At 37.8% G+C, this 16,471-nt stretch overlaps 1 non-coding gene across 1 annotated transcript; it reads right to left on the bottom strand.

Moving 5' to 3' along the window:
* Positions 1–288: 288 nt before the first annotated feature.
* On the bottom strand, positions 289–360 carry TRNAC-GCA (transfer RNA cysteine (anticodon GCA)). The gene has a single exon. It is a non-coding gene; the product is annotated as a tRNA-Cys (tRNA).
* Between the last annotated feature and the right edge of the window lie 16,111 nt (positions 361–16,471).

Raw genomic sequence — 16,471 nt, 5'->3', positions numbered from 1 at the left:
TAATTTCAGCATTACGGCAAACCCGTGTCAAACATTTAGCGGATTTGGACGCTCTAGCCAAAATGAATCCTATTTTGGTAGTTCTTGGATGCGGTACGCAAGAAGCTAGGCTAAATCTTTCTGTGTCTCGGATTAGGCGACGCTCAGAGTGAATCTCGTTGTAAAGCTACAGCTCGAAAGCCAGCCTTACCGCAGGCACTCTTCATCTTTCATTTCATTATTTTTCTTAATCCTCTAAATTATAGGACACAAATGGGAATGCGAATCTCCGTGAAAAAATCACAAAAAAGGGCCCAACCGGGTTCGAACCGATGACCTCTTGATCTGCAGTCAAATGCTCTACCACTGAGCTATAGACCCAATGAGTTTAATAAGCTAATGTTCCACTTTGTAAATACATATCCTACAAGCGTTAATTGGTTCAACTGATATGTAATATAAAATCGTCTTCTTTTCTTTATCCATTCAAAACACATTGTTTTTTTCTTTAATCCACTAAATTTTCATTTCTCAAATTCTAACATTCTAAATTTGTTCTCATTTGATATTTAAAATTTTACAATTATACAAACATAATCTAGAAATTGTTAATATAATCACTTGATAAAAAAAAAACATTAAGCATAAATAGTACATCAATCTACTAAATATAAAAATAAATATCACGAAGTCTCTCTAGATCGAGAGTTGTTCTGCCTGATAGCGATAAAGTTTGTTTGAGTGAAATAAATTTCACTAGGAAAATATGAGCAATTACTTCCACTTTTTAATCCCAGAGATCCTAAAAAATTTGAATCCTATAAATTCCTATAAGGATGAATTATAAGCAATGTGAACATTTCCAATGCATTATCTCAAATTATAATATTTTATTTTTTCTCTCATTCACAATACTTATGACAACTTTTATTTAAAAAAAAATTGCTCAAATGCTACGCAACTTTAAATGTTTCTACTATGATCCCACAAATCATTATTTTAATAGGGATAAGGTGCAAAAAATACCTCTAATGTTTACATCTAGGGGCAATTTTACCCATACGTTGGCAACAAATAGCAATTTTACCCCTAACGTTGACAAGTTGAGTCAATTGGAGAAATTATTTATCAAATTATTTTCTTGGTCATGTATCTTGTCATCTACACTTCACATGTGCATTATTTTATCCTCAGTAATAACAGATCATAAACATATGGTTAAACGTGAGATTTAAAAAATATATATATTGTATTTTGTACGAGTTGGACGAAAAAATTCAAATATTTTACTGAATTTAAAAATATTAATCTTAAATTCTATTAATAAATCACAAAAAATATGGAATCTTTTAAAAAAATTACGTGCAATTGGTGCAGAATAAGGAATAAAATATTTATGTTTTATAATAATGTCTAAAATTGATTTAACGGGTAAAATTGCACTTATAGCTGCCAAAATTAGGGGTAAAACTGTACCATTTTAGACGTTAAAGGTAAAATTGGTCATGTCTGTAAACGTTAGAGATATTTTTACACCTTATCCCGTTTTATTATTTAAAATTGCATTCTTTTATTTAAAAAAAAAGAGATAGCAAGGCTTCAAAAAAGTGGTAAAATTGTCTTAAAAAAACAAGCATCCCTTATCTCTCCAATACATGACACTACTCTAAGTACCTTCCACCTCACCAAGCATCCTATTAGAGATGCTCTTACAAAGTTCGCCCCCTAATACTCACATTTCGAATATACCTTGTATCTACGAGACTCAAATGTACTTACATTAAACAAGAGAAAATTATATTAAAGACATAACGACTATTGAGGCTAAATCAGAGAACCAATACAGAAACCCATTCAAATAAATTGGGGGAACTTTTGTGCATATTATCATCAAGAAAAAGCCAATATATGTTTCCTTAATTTTGTATCAAGAATATGTACTCAGCCACTAGGTTTGGGAGGGTTAGTAACAGAAGGATTAATAAGGGTTTGTGGAAACCTTGTTTGGAGAAATAAATTTAGAAGGGTAAGGGATTTGAGAGGTTTGGCAAGGGTTTGGAAGGGTTAGATTTCTTCACTTTTTTTTCAATTTTCAAATCCACCAAATTGGAGGGTTTAGAAGGGTTAAAACTTTTATTTCCAAATATTATCCTTATTAAAATTACCTAATACACAAACCAGCCTTTATTTACAACCTATATTCTTATTATTTGCATCTGCTGCTCACTTCCTCCGCCCCTCTTTCCCGATGTCTCTTCCTCATCGGCAGAACTCCGTCACCGGCCGAACTCCGTCAACGTTGATTTTGATCAGTTTTCTTCTTTTTTTTGCTGTTAATGTTGCTTTCTCTCTTCATGGTTGCTATGTACATTTTAGTCATTTTATAATGTTTTATTCCCTTACAAACCCTTCGTTCCAAACAAGGGAAAAGTATAAACCTTTATAAACCCTTACCATCCAACCAAACAAGGATAAGGTTAGTGTTTTCCTTCTCCTTCCTTCCCCTTCCTCTCCCTTCCCTTCCCTTTCTTTATTTACCCTCCACAACCCCCCATCCAATCAAGCCCTTAATGAACCAGTGAGATTGATCCAACACTCACACATTCGAAAGACCTTATATTGATTATTTGTAAGCAAGGTTGTAACAAACGCTAGACACTAGTCGGGTAGATATAGCTTTCAAGGATTAATTGGAGATTAGTCGAGGATTAGGATTTGTATTTTTGTATTTTTTATTTGTTAATGAACAAATTGTTATATAAATTTAATTAAAATATATATTATACTATCTAAAAATAATAATATAATTTTATTTTAATATAAAAAACACGTATATTTGTAACATATATCTTTAAAAATATGCAAACATCAACATTTTAACAATAATATAATTAAAACAATTCAAAAGTGAATTATAATAATAAAAAAATAATTTTGTTCACCGTCTAGGCGGCATCGAGGCGGTTTAAGCGAAGCCAGTTGGCTAAAAATCGCATTGGGGCTAGAAAAACACTTAGAAAGACTAATCGAAAAAAATCCTGATGGATTCCCAATTTTAAGCGACTAAGCGGTTCAAACGGCCTTGGTTTTGAACAGTGGTTGTAAGTCTATAACCAAAATCATGAATGAAACCATAACTGTGTTGCAAGCCAATATCTTCAACCTTATTAGCCTTTGGCAGCTCATAAACTCGCTTCTAGTAGGATTTCAAACAATAATTGGAACATTTTTTCAAATGAATCGAACAAGCAAAGAAAGCCGTTGCACGAATTCATTAAACGATATTTGTGATCCTTCATGTTCTTGATACAGAATTATGGAAAAAAAATATTGGCTTTTTAAATGAATTCGTTAAATGAATTCATATGTATGGTTGGTGGAATAAGATAAAATGAAATAGATAATTTTTTTATTTAAATGACAACATTGCCCTCAAATGTAATTTTTTATTTATTTTAAAATTTTTAATTATTACTATAAATTATTAAAATATTTAATATATTATTTTAAAAAACTATATAAAAAACATAAAAATGTAAAACATGAAAGTCGGAAAAAACACGAAAAATAGAGAAAAATATTGAAAACGAAAAAATTGTAAAAGCGAAAAAAAAAAGAAAAAGAGACGGAGAATAGTAAAAACACAAAAAAACAAAGAAACGCAAAATAATTATCCATATTCATATAAGTAAAAATTCGAAAAACAACAAAAACAAAGAATATTTTTTTTAATGTCACCACTTTATATAAGTAGAAGAATAGAGATTTAAGTGAAAGGTAGGATTGTAAATTATAAAAATAAAGTGTTAGGAATAGCTATTCCTTACAAAAATTGAAGAATAACTATCCCCTATTTTTGTGGAATAGGTATTCCGTGGAATAGCTATTCCGCGACCAAAAAACCAACCAAATGTAGGAATAAGAATAGACTAGGAATAGCTATTCTATTCCTAACCTATTCCGCGAACCAAATGAGCCCTTAGAATTAGAACGGGTATGATTACACATATCAAGCTTGAGCTTAAAATCATCCTTCTTTGGATGAACAAGATACAGAGTTTTGGTAGATCAAAAGTTCGAACTAGAGGATAAACTTGTGCTTTCTCAAAATGCAATTTTGCACATTCTTGATCTGATTATACAGTAAAACCTCTATATAGGAATACTCTATATAGGAATAACTTCTATTTTGTTATAAAAAAACTCAGTCTCAACTTGGTAATAACCTCTATTACCAAACTCTATTTAATAATAACCTCCCAATTGTTATACAAATAGTCTGATCTCAATCCCAAGTGTATTCCTATATAGAGATTTTACTGTACCATGTTTTGCACACATATTTGTGTACAAAAATCCCACAAATACTATTAATACATAGAATCTAATAGGAATTTATTTACACAAACATTCATCTAACAGAAATTATTTATGTTACTGGAAGCTTATGATCTTTCCTATAATTTTAGGGGATAAACTGTAATTTTATCTCTAATGTCTAAAATGATGTAATTTTACACTTAACGTTAGCGGTAAAGAGCAATTTTACTCATAACGTTGACAAGTTTTGTCAATTTGATAAATAATGCATCAAATTGTCTTTTCGGTCATGAATCTTGTCATCTACACTTTACACACATGAAAATATTTAAAAAAATATATTGTATTTTGTACGCATTGGACAAAAAAATTCAAATATTTCATTTAAAAATATTAATCTCTAATTCTATTATTAAATCATAAAAAATATTAAATATTTTTTTAGAATCAACTAATGTAAAATATATGTATTTATAATAATGTCTGAAATTGATCTAACTTGTCAATATTAAAAATAAAATTACTCTTGGCGACCAATATTAGGAGTAAAATTTGACCATTTTAGACATTCAAAATAAAATTACTCCTGTCAATATAAAAGTTAGCGGTATTTTTACAGCTTATCTCGTAATTTTATCACTAAAGCATGCCTTTATATCCTTGAATTGCAAATTCACACAACGACAATCTCAAGTAATCCAGTCTCAATGTATGTTTCGGTTAAAAAAACCGCAACCTCATCCTCTTGCAATAAATGAATCAAGAAATTTCTAATAATATGAAGCTTACAATTGGATAAGCAAAGGTTAATAAAAAAAAGTACCAATTACGAAAGTGGAGAAATTCTACCGTACTCAGGAGTAATACACTCAACCAATGAAAATTGTTTTGTCTACCAATGAAAGTGATTGGTAGGAAGTATTATTCCGAGAATACTCTAAAATTAGTGTAATGGAAAAAATATATATGTGGTATGAATTGATTGGTAGGAAGTATTATTCCGAGAATACTCTAAAATTTTCCTATGAAAGTGAGAGAGATTGAATCAAAGAGGAAAAACGCAAGATATGTAGAAACTGAAGAAGGGCTATTTACAATACAACTAAAATATATTGTAATTAGAAGTATACCATATACTTAGACCATAGAAAATGGCAGAAAATAGTATGAAGTTCAGTTCAGTAATCGGTTCAGTAATAAGTATTACTTATTATAATTATAATTATATTTTTATTTTTATTATTATCATTATTAATTAATAGAACCATTGTTATTTTTATAAGTTTTTTATTTTAATTATTACTATTTTTAAAGGATTGTATTATTAGTTCAATTCAGTTCCGTTCAATTTTTTTCAGTAAAAAAGAACTGATCCTGAATCTAATAGGAATTTATTTTTGATAAGTCTAATAGGAATTTATCGGCACAAACATTCCTCTAACAGAAATTATCCATAAGCCCTATTTGTGGTTCTCGCCTGCTCTGCTAGGGTTCTAGCAACGAGTCAGGTTTTTTGCCGTTTTGGTGCACCTTTTTCTTCCTAAATATCTGGTTCGATTTCTTTCGAATTTCTTTCAGATCGTCTCACATCTGGAAGAACGCAGTGGCTGAAACGGTCGATGATATGTTAAAAAATTTGAAACTAACAGAGGAAGAAGATACCGTGATCGAAGCCGCCGTGAGTCCAAAGATAACAACGCAAAGACCCCTAACCCTAGCCGGAAAACTTGTGTCGACAAAACCGTTGAACATAAAATCCATGGCCAATGCGTTTCACAACATTTGGAGAACGACAAAAGGTTTTACGTGTAATGACTGTGACGATAACGTTTTTCTTATTGAATTTCAATCGTACAAAGACCGAGAACGGATTTTACAGGAATCCCCATGGCACTATGACAGGAATCTAGTGATAATAAAAAAGATTGAAGGGGTTGATTTTATTGCCGATGTGGATTTTGTACATTGTGAGTTCTGGATCAGACTCTATGATATCCCGCTATCATGCCGGTCTGATGAGACAATCGAAAAAATAGCAAGCAGATTGGGGGTTGTTGCTGCTTTGGAGGAGGATCGACCCAAATATGCCCCGTTTATCAGAGTACGGGTTAACATGGACATAAATAAACCCCTATTAAGGGGCGTTAAGTTGAAAGTAGAAGGGCAGGAAAAATGGATTAGCTTTCGGTATGAAAAGCTCCCAAATTTCTGCTACGACTGTGGGATTATTGGGCACGTGCATGAGGATTGTACTGTTGAGGTTGAAGAGAGGGAGAACGGATTCTGGCACTATGATCCTTGATAAGTGTCTGGTAGAGCTCTAAATATATATTACGATAAGGACGTTGGATGTGATCTTTCTAAATGCTCTATCTCTACTAGATGCTACTACTTAGGGGAAAGTGTACCCCATCATATCAAGTAATAATCCGGTTAAGACCGGGTATCGAATCCACGAGATTTATAACCACAAGTATTAAACGACTCGGTTTTATACGTTATCTAAGCGGTGAATACTTGGGGTTGATTTGGGAAACAACTACAAGCTACTCCTAACTACGGGTGAGACAGATTTATATAACGAAAACTCTACGAAGTGATATGGATGGCGATAAGTTATAAGTATGATAAACAATGACTCCGAATATATACGATTAATGATTTACTCTTGCAATGACGACTACGTGTAGTTTGACCGATCCGTGAAGTACTTAGACTACGTGGTTCCTAGTCAAGGCGTGTCTAATACCGGGGATTAGAAACTAGGGCCCGTAAGTTCCGTGGCTTATCAATTCCTACGGTTTCTGGTGCGTCACTTCCGGTAAGGCAACACCTATGTGAATCCCTAAAGATAGCCCGAATGGCGTCGGAAATCGTGCTCCCCTACACAATAATCAATTACAAATATCAAAACAAGTGGCAAGCATCAACACGTATAGAGGAAGAGAGATTGTAAATCATAAATTATAAATATGAAAAGCGTAAATACGGAATACAACCAAGCCTAGTACATAGGAAGAGTACAAGCTAATTAGCAAGTGAAAAGGGAAGAATCAGCCATCGGAACTAGCTAACCGGACTCAAGGCCATCTCTTAGGTCTTGGAGGTGGAGCTCTCGAGCTTGGTGAACGAGGATGGAACGGAACTTCTACGGAGTAACGGAATACACGAACAAGCTCTCAAGGTGATAGAGTTTTGCTATGTAAAATCTGAATGTCTAAATGAGTGCTAATCATTCTTATTTATACACATCAAGCTAGGGGTAAAATTGTGAATTTACAAGATACAAGCATGGAGATACATTATTTCTGCAGTTGCACCATGATACGCCATGCGTAGGGTTGAGCACGCCCCGCGTATTGACCCATTCTGTTAATAATCTCTTGCATGTGGGCCAAATTCAGATTTTGTTATCTCAACCACGCCCCATGTAGTCTGGGATACGCCCCACGTGATTGAGCTCCTGAGATTTAATAGCTTGAATTATGCCTCTTACGCCACACGTAGCCTGGAGAACGCCCCGCGTATGTGAGTCCCTGGATCTTTAGATTGAAGAATTTCCAAATACGCCCCGCGTGTAAGGTATGATGCCCCGCGTAGAACCTGTTGACTTGGAAGACCATGCAATCTAACCTTCATGATTGAGACTATTATTGCTTCTACGCCCCGCGTGGTGGTTCATACGCCTCGCGTATCAGTGGGTAAGTCCCACTTGGTGCCTGTGGACTGAGCAGTCAGTTCTGACTAGATATCACATGCCCCGCATGGAGGTTGATACGTCCCGCGTATATCGGTGGGATTTTGCTCCTTACTCGTACTTGAAATACAATTCTCGAGAGCCGAGTTAGCTTGACGTTTTAGTTTCTAAATTTAATAAAAAATAAAGACAATTAACCGAAAGTACGTGATTTGTTTTTATTTCGTTATTTTATTAAAAACTCCTTATTTTTGTAATTAAACTTATTTATTTAGTCCTAAATTAAACCATAAACCACGCTAAAAGATAGGGACAAAATGCCCCTATCAATCCTTCCTTGGGAGCAACTCCAACTAGACAGCGCAAGGTTGAATGCGGGGTGAAGGCGTCTAGGGAAAGGGAAAAAAGGAACAAGGAAGGAAGTACCACTGCATTAGGTTTTGTTATCCGAAGAGGCCTCTTTCAGGAGGATTAAAAAGGGACTTTGAACGAAGAATCAAACTCCGTAAGCTGTGTTCCGGCGACGGGGATGGTGGAGACTCAAAATATTCAGCTTCTTTTGAATAAAACAAATTTAGACAAGATGACCCAAGCAACTTATAAGAGATGGATTTCTCAGATTACTGAAAAAGATGGCGATGAAGTGGTGTCCACCCCTGCACAAGGAGCCAGCGAGCTAATACCAAATTTACTGGCTGTGGATTCAGAATGTGTGCAAACAGGCTCCCTCCCTAATGGGAAATTGTCAGAAAAACAACCTGCTCTTCGCCATGTGAAAATAAAAAGGCTGGCTAGGGGTACTTTAAAACAAGTAGCAGGAATATTAGGGACTTCATCAACTCCTCCAGAAGGGACAAAATCGAAGCGACAATATACTGATATGGAGGGAGTCGAAATGAATTTTGAGGCAGGAAAATACAAGAAATTAAACTCTAATGACCAGAGGGTGGAGGCCGGAAGCGGGCCCCACCCTATGCAATGAAAATCTTAAGCTGGAACGTCCAAGGCTTGGGCAACGTTTGGACGTTCCGAGCTCTCAAGTCTTCTCTGAGAGCATGTCGCCCGAATATTTTCTTTCTTATGGAGACAAGAATGCAAAAGAAAGGAAATTTTATTCATAATGCTTTTTTAGATTTTAATATTTTTTTTTGTGGATGCAGTTGGATCAAGTGGAGGGTTAATATTGGGATGGAAAAAAGACTTGGATTTATCAATCAATAGGTATTCCCAACACTGTGTCTATTTCCATATCAAGCAAAATGATAATGTGTGGAGGGGATTAGGGGTCTATGGTTGGCCGGAAAACCAGAATAAAAGTCTCACATGGGAACTTATCAATTTTCTAAGCAACCTTGACGAACAACCGCTGTTGACTGATGAGTGTCCGGTAGAGCTCTAAATATATATTATGATAAGGACGTTACGACTATGGATGTGATCTTCCTAAATGCTCTATCTCTACTAGACGCTACTACTTAGGGGCAAGTGTACCCCGTCGTATCAAGTAATAATCCGGTTAAGACCGGGTATCGAATCCACAGGATTTATAACTACAAGTATTAAACGACTTGGCTTTATACGTTATCTAAGCGGTGAATACTTTGGGTTGATTTGGGAAACAACTACAAGCTACTCCTAACTACGGGTGAGACAGATTTATATAACGAAAACTCTACGAAGTGATATGGATGGCGATAAGTTATAAGTATGATAAACAATGACTCTGAATATATACGATTAATGATTTACTCTTGCAATGACGACTACGTGTAGTTTGACCGATCCGTGAAGTACTTAGACTACGTGGTTCCTAGTCAAGGCGTGTCTAATACCGGGGATTAGAAACTAGGGCCCGTAAGTTCCGTGGCTTATCAATTCCTACGGTTTCTGGTGCGTCACTTCCGGTAAGGCAACACCTATGTGAATCCCTAAAGATAGCCCGAATGGCGTCGGAAATCGTGCTCCCCTACACAATAATCAATTACAAATATCAAAACAAGTGGCAAGCATCAACACGTATAGAGGAAGAGAGATTGTAAATCATAAATTATAAATATGAAAAGCGTAAATACGGAATACAACCAAGCCTAGTACATAGGAAGAGTACAAGCTAATTAGCAAGTGAAAAGGGAAGAATCAGCCCTCGGAACTAGCTAACCGGACTCAAGGCCATCTCTTAGGACTTGGAGGTGGAACTCTCGAGCTTGGTGAATGAGGATGGAACGGAACTTTCACGGAGTAACGGAATACACGAACAAGCTCTCAAGGTGATAGAGTTTTGCTATGTAAAATCTAAATGTCTAAATGAGTGCTAATCACTCTTATTTATACACATCAAGCTAGGGATAAAATTGTAAATTTACAAGATACAAGTATGGAGATACATTATTTCTGCAGTTGCACCATGATACGCCACGCGTAGGGTTGAGCACGCCCCGCGTATTGACCCATTCCGTCAATAATCTCCTGCATGTGGACCAAATTCAGATCTTGTTGTCTCAACCATGCCCCGCGTAGACTGGGGTACGCTTCGCGTGGTTGAGCTCCTGAGATTTAGTAGCTTGAATTAAGTCTTTTACGCCACGCGTAGCCTGAAGAACGCCCCGCGTATATGAGTCCCTAGATCTTTTAGATTGAAGAATTTCCATATACGCTCCGCGCGTATGGTGGGACGCCGCGCGTTAAGCCTGTTGACTCGGGACACCATGCAGTCTGACCTTCATGATTGAGTGTATTATTGCATATACGCCCCGCGTGGTGGTTCATACGCCTCGCGTATCAGTGGGTAAGTCCCACGTGGTGCCTGTGGACTGAGCAGTCAATTCTGACTAGATATCACACGCCCCGCGTGGAGGTTGATACGCCCCGCGTATGTCGGTGGGATTTTACTCCTTACTCGTACCTGAAATACAATTCTCGAGAGCCGAGTTAGCTTGACGTTTTAGTTTCTAAATTTAATAAAAAATAAAGACAATTAACCGAAAGTACGGAATTTATTTTTATTTCGTTATTTTATTAAAAACTCCTTATTTTTGTAATTAAACTTATTTATTTAGTCCTAAATTAAACCGTAAACCACGCTAAAAGATAGGGACGAAACTCCCCTATCAACCTCCTCGGACTTTAAAGTTTTACTTGTCCTCAAGTAAAAGAAATCGAAAGACAAAGGATTGAGACAAGTAAGAAACAAACCGTCGGTTGGTTTTACCAAGTGCGTGATTCCAAAACTAAAGTTTTACGCAAAGTTTTCGGCAAGTACCTACGCAAACAAATGAGCGACCAAAACTTGTTTGAAACCTCCATAATCAAATTTAATAGGCAATATCAACGGGGGCCGATTATTTTTTTGAGAACCCGATTGTACCTCACCAAGGGATTTCACTCTTACGCTCAACTTTTGGTGGGTCGGTGTTTTCGTACTCTCCTTTGTACTTACTCGAAGTCACCTTGAGTTTGCATTTTCATCCGAGTTTTTCCTCCTATGTTATGGTTTAGGCAATATTAAAAATGAACCCAGAGGGGGGTTGTAATGTGGGTGGTTAATTTTTTTATAGAAATTCGAGTTCAAACACCGTTTTGATGACTGCACCGTATTTTCATTTTGGCTTTAGCGAGTTCGTAAAATATAACTCGAAATTGCTCGGGTGGAGCTTGAGAATGCCTTTTTGCTCTTTATTGTGTTTTTCTTTTTTTCTTTTTTTGTTTCGAGAGCGGCACAAAAACGATTTCGAAAGCTTATGGTGCTTACTTGTCAAGGCCTTGGCTTGTTTTGGGTAATTCTGGTGCGATTTGATTCTGTCGGTATTTGAACAAGAGGAAAAAGGGTTAAATGTTAAAAGGGTATTTAGCAAAGAAGTCGGTCAATAGGCTCGAGGGGGTTTCCTAAAGGTTAATGAAAACGAGAAAAATAATTTTTAAAAAAAGAATTAGCCTAAGTGGGTTCGTTTTATCATCTATTGCCCTTTTTACCAAAATAAGTGTACTTAACCCGGTATTAGATGCAAACTCTATGAGTCGAGTGAAGTCAAAGCCCTCGAAAAGTTGTGAAAGAAATAGAGTTCTCGTACGAACTCTTTTAGGCTCAAAAATACCTCACAAGGATTTCGGGTTAGATTTTGTACTTTCATGTTCTCGCCAAACTTTCAACCATCCCGTTTTTATTGCCTTTTTAAATTTCATTATAGAGGTAACCTGTGGGTTAGGACTCAATGCTTTGTTTAGTACGAACCTAGGCTTTGCATAAATTCTATAACTTCAGAATCAAGACTAAAATTTCTTAATTAAACCGATCCTTTATGTTCCGACGTTTTTACTTTTAAGAACAAATAACGGAACGTTTAATTAATTTCCGAGGGAGGTAGTGTGTCGGAAAAATTTTGAGAATCAATAAACTAGTTTAATTATTTTGTTGTTTACTTGATTTTTATTTTTGTTTTTGTTAGTGCAACACAAACGGTGAGTGCGGGGTTGCATGGCCCTCTGCGTTATTAAAATGACGTCTATTCCAAGGACGTCACAAAAGAAAGGAAAACAAAAACAAAAAGAAAGATAGAATTTAAATTGAAAAAGGACCCTGGAGGTCAGGTCGTACGCGCGGCGTACCCATGGGGGCGCCCCGCGTAAGAGATGTGGTTTAAGCAAGTTGAGGCCAGAGATGCGGATACGTGGGGCGTACTCAAAGATACGCTCCGCGTAAACCGAAAATTCAGCCGTAGATTTATTGTGACGGGGGACGCGGGGCGTGGGAAGCATGGCGCCCCGCGTAGCCGTGAGTTTGAGCACTAAAACAAGAGCAGAAACTCGGCTACGCAGGGCGTAATGGTGTGTACGCTCTGCGTAAGCACTTTAGATTAGCGAGGGACTTGTTTTTTCGTGGTTTTTATTGATTTAAAAGAAACAAAACGAGTTGTAAGGAAAGACAAATGAAAATAAGAATTTGAAGGGAAAAGGAAAGAGATATATAACGAAAAAGAAAGAAAATGGAAATAAGGGGGAAAATGGCTATAATACATACACACAAATGGGTTTGAGAAATGCAAACCGGGGCTACGTTTAGAGTCGGAGTAGCTCGACTTTCTCGTGATGTGTGCATGCTTACGGTGTTTGGAGGAATGTGGCTTTTGCCGTGTTGTGGAAGAGTGCCTCCGCAATATATTTTCAGACGGTGGCCATTCACCCGGTGGGTTGCGTTGTCGGAACCTTGGATGTCGACCGCTCCGGATGAGTGGGCGTTGATAACGGTGTACGGTCCCAGCCACCGACTTTTTAATTTTCCTGGGAACAGACGGAGGCGAGAATTGTATAGGAGAACTTGGTCCCCCTTGTTGAACTCTCGGATTTGCACGTGCTTGTCGTGCCATTTCTTCGTACGTTCCTTGTAAAGTTTGGCATTTTCGTACGAACCTAGACGAAGTTCATCAAGGACATTGAGTTGGAGGAGACGGTGTTCCCCTGTGACCTGCACATCAAAATTTAAAAATTTCAGAGCCCAATATGCCTTATGTTCCAATTCCACCGGTAGATGGCATGATTTCCCGAAAACTAGACGATAAGGTGACATCCCGATAGGCGTTTTAAACGCCGTGCGGTAGGCCCAAAGAGCATCATCGAGCTTTAAGCTCCAGTCTTTCCTAGAGGAGTTAACCGTTTTTTCCAAGATACGTTTTAGTTCGCGGTTAAAAACCTCAACTTGCCCACTAGTTTACGGATGGTAGGGCGTGGAAACTCGATGCGCAACCCCGTATTTATGTAAGAGTTGGTCGAATTGGCGATTGCAAAAGTGGGAACCCCCATCGCTAATGATAGCTCGAGGGGTTCCAAACCGAGTAAAGATGTTTTTCTTTATAAATTTCCCTACCACCTTAGAGTCGTTTGAAGGTAAGGCAACGGCCTCCACCCACTTGGAGATATAGTCAACCGCCACGAGAATGTAGGCGTTGTTATGCGACTTAGGGAAAGGTCCCATGAAGTCTATCCCTCAAACATCAAAAAGTTCGCAAACTAGGATCCCTTGTTGGAGCATTTCATGTTTACGGGAGATGTTCCCGCTCCGTTGACAAGCGTCACATGATTTGACGAAGTCTTGGGAATCCTTGGACATGGTAGGCCAATAGAAACCGCATTGCAAAACCTTTGCCATAGTCCGACTAGGGCCGAAATGGCCCCCCGGCTCTTGGGTGTGACACATTTGTAACACATGATTTACCTCCTCTTCCGGTATGCACCTACGAATAATATTATCAGCACAAGATTTAAACAAATAGGGTTCTTCCCAAAAATAGTTCTTAGCGTCGTGAAAGAACTTCTTACGTTGCTCGTAGGTAAGGTGCGGGGGAAGAATATTACCGGCCTTGTAGTTTGCCATGTCGGCATACCAAGGTAGAGGTGTTACCGCATAGAGTGTTTCGTCGGGAAAGGTCTCCTTGATCTCCACAAATTCCGAAGATATGGCATGCTCGCTTTGTAACCGCGAAAGATGGTCGGCCACGACATTCTTCACTCCTTTTTTATCTCTGATTTCGATGTCGAATTCTTGTAGGAGTAGAATCCACCATACGATAATTTTGGATAACACAAGATATGATCTGAATTTATCGAAAGCAAAAACTACAGCAAGCATCTCTTTTTCCATAATGGAATAGTTTTGTTGGGCCTCATTGAGCGTTTTGCTCACATAAAAAATGGGGCGGAAAAGTTTATCCACCCGTTGGCCCAAACAAGCACCTACAGCCAAATCACTCGCATCACACATAAGTTCAAAGGGGAGATTCCAATCGGGTTTCACCATGATGGGTGCATTAATTAGTTTTTCCTTTAGCGTGTTAAATGTAAGCAAACATTCGGAGGAAAAACTAAATTCCGCATCCTTTAAGAGGAGTTGGGTCAAGGGGGTGGCTATTTTAGAGAAATCTTTAATGAATCGTCTATAGAACCCCACATGACCTAAGAAACTTCGGATCCCTTTAACATTGATTGGAGGAGGTAATTTCTCAATCACCTCAATCTTGGTCGGATCGACCGCGATTCCCTCCCCGGACACTTTGTGTCCTAAAACGATACAATCTTGAACCATAAACTGACACTTTTCCCAACTAAGAGTTAGGTTAGTGTCCTTGCAACGTTGAAGGACTTTATCAAGATTGCTTAAACAAATTTCAAAGGACGACCCAAAAATAGAAAAATCGTCCATGAAGATTTCCATGAAATCCTCAATCATCTCGGAGAATATAGCCGTCATGCACCGTTGAAAGGTGGCGGGGGCATTACAAAGCCCAAGCGACATCTGCCTATATGCAAATGTCCCATACGGACAGGTAAATGTCGTCTTTTCTTGATCCGAATGATCAACGGAAATTTGCATATAGCCGGATAGGCCATCGAGGGTACAAAAGAATTTATGTCCCGCCATTCTTTCCAACATTTGGTCAATGAACAGCAAGGGGAAATGATCTTTTCGGGTGGCTTCATTAAGTTTCCTATAATCAATGCATACTCGCCACCCCGTTATTTTTCGTGTGGGAATTAATTCCCCTTGATCATTTTCCATTACCGTAGTGCCCCCTTTTTTGGGAACGCATTGGACCAGACTAACCCATGGACTATCGGAGATATGAAAGATTATACCTGCGTCGAGGATTTTGATTACCTCGGCCTTTACTACTTCTTTCATATTAGGGTTAAGTCATCGTTGCGGCTGCACGGAAGGTTTAACTTCATCCTCCATAAAGATGCGGTGTGTGTAAATGGTGGGGCTAATCCCTTTAATGTCGTGAATGGTCCATCCAAATGCGCCTTTGTGTTTTTGTAACACCGCAATCAATGCTTCCTCCATTTCTTCTGTCAAAAGTGAAGATATAACAATAGGTAAGAAACTAGGAGGTTGCAGAAACACATATTTCAAATTAGGAGGCAAGGGTTTAAGTTCCAAAGTCGGAGGCTCTTCGAGAGATGACTTCGGTTTTGCTTTGCTATCCCGGTCCAAACCCTCGAACCGGCTTCTTGCCAACAGACATTGTTCTATCTCGGAGGAGTATTCAAATGGCTTGTTTAATGGCTCCTCATCTAAATGCTCATTACCATCTGTATCCGAAAAGGTTTCCACGGAAGACCTATCACAAAAATCCTCAACAAAAAGATCAATAGAGTCTACGGAATTTAAAAAGTTACAATCCTTCATGGTATGAGACGGGAATTTCATGGAGTTGTACACATTAAACACTACCTCTTCGTCTTGCAACCGTAGAATAAGCTTACCCTCATGGACATCAATGAGAGTCCTACCCGTTGCAAGAAATGGTCGTCCTAGGAGGATCGGTACCGAATCGTCTTCCGCCATGTCGAGCACCACAAAATCGGCGGAGAAAATGAACTTGTCCACTTTCACTAAGACATCCTCCACAACTCCTTTTGGCCGGGCAATGGATCTATCGGCCAATTGGAGCGTTATATTGGTAGGCTTTGGCTCTCCCAAGCCGA

Source organism: Euphorbia lathyris, chromosome 1 (assembly GCF_963576675.1).
Source record: "Euphorbia lathyris chromosome 1, ddEupLath1.1, whole genome shotgun sequence".
Taxonomy (NCBI): Eukaryota; Viridiplantae; Streptophyta; class Magnoliopsida; order Malpighiales; family Euphorbiaceae; genus Euphorbia; species Euphorbia lathyris.
This window is presented reverse-complemented; position numbering and strand designations above follow the sequence as displayed.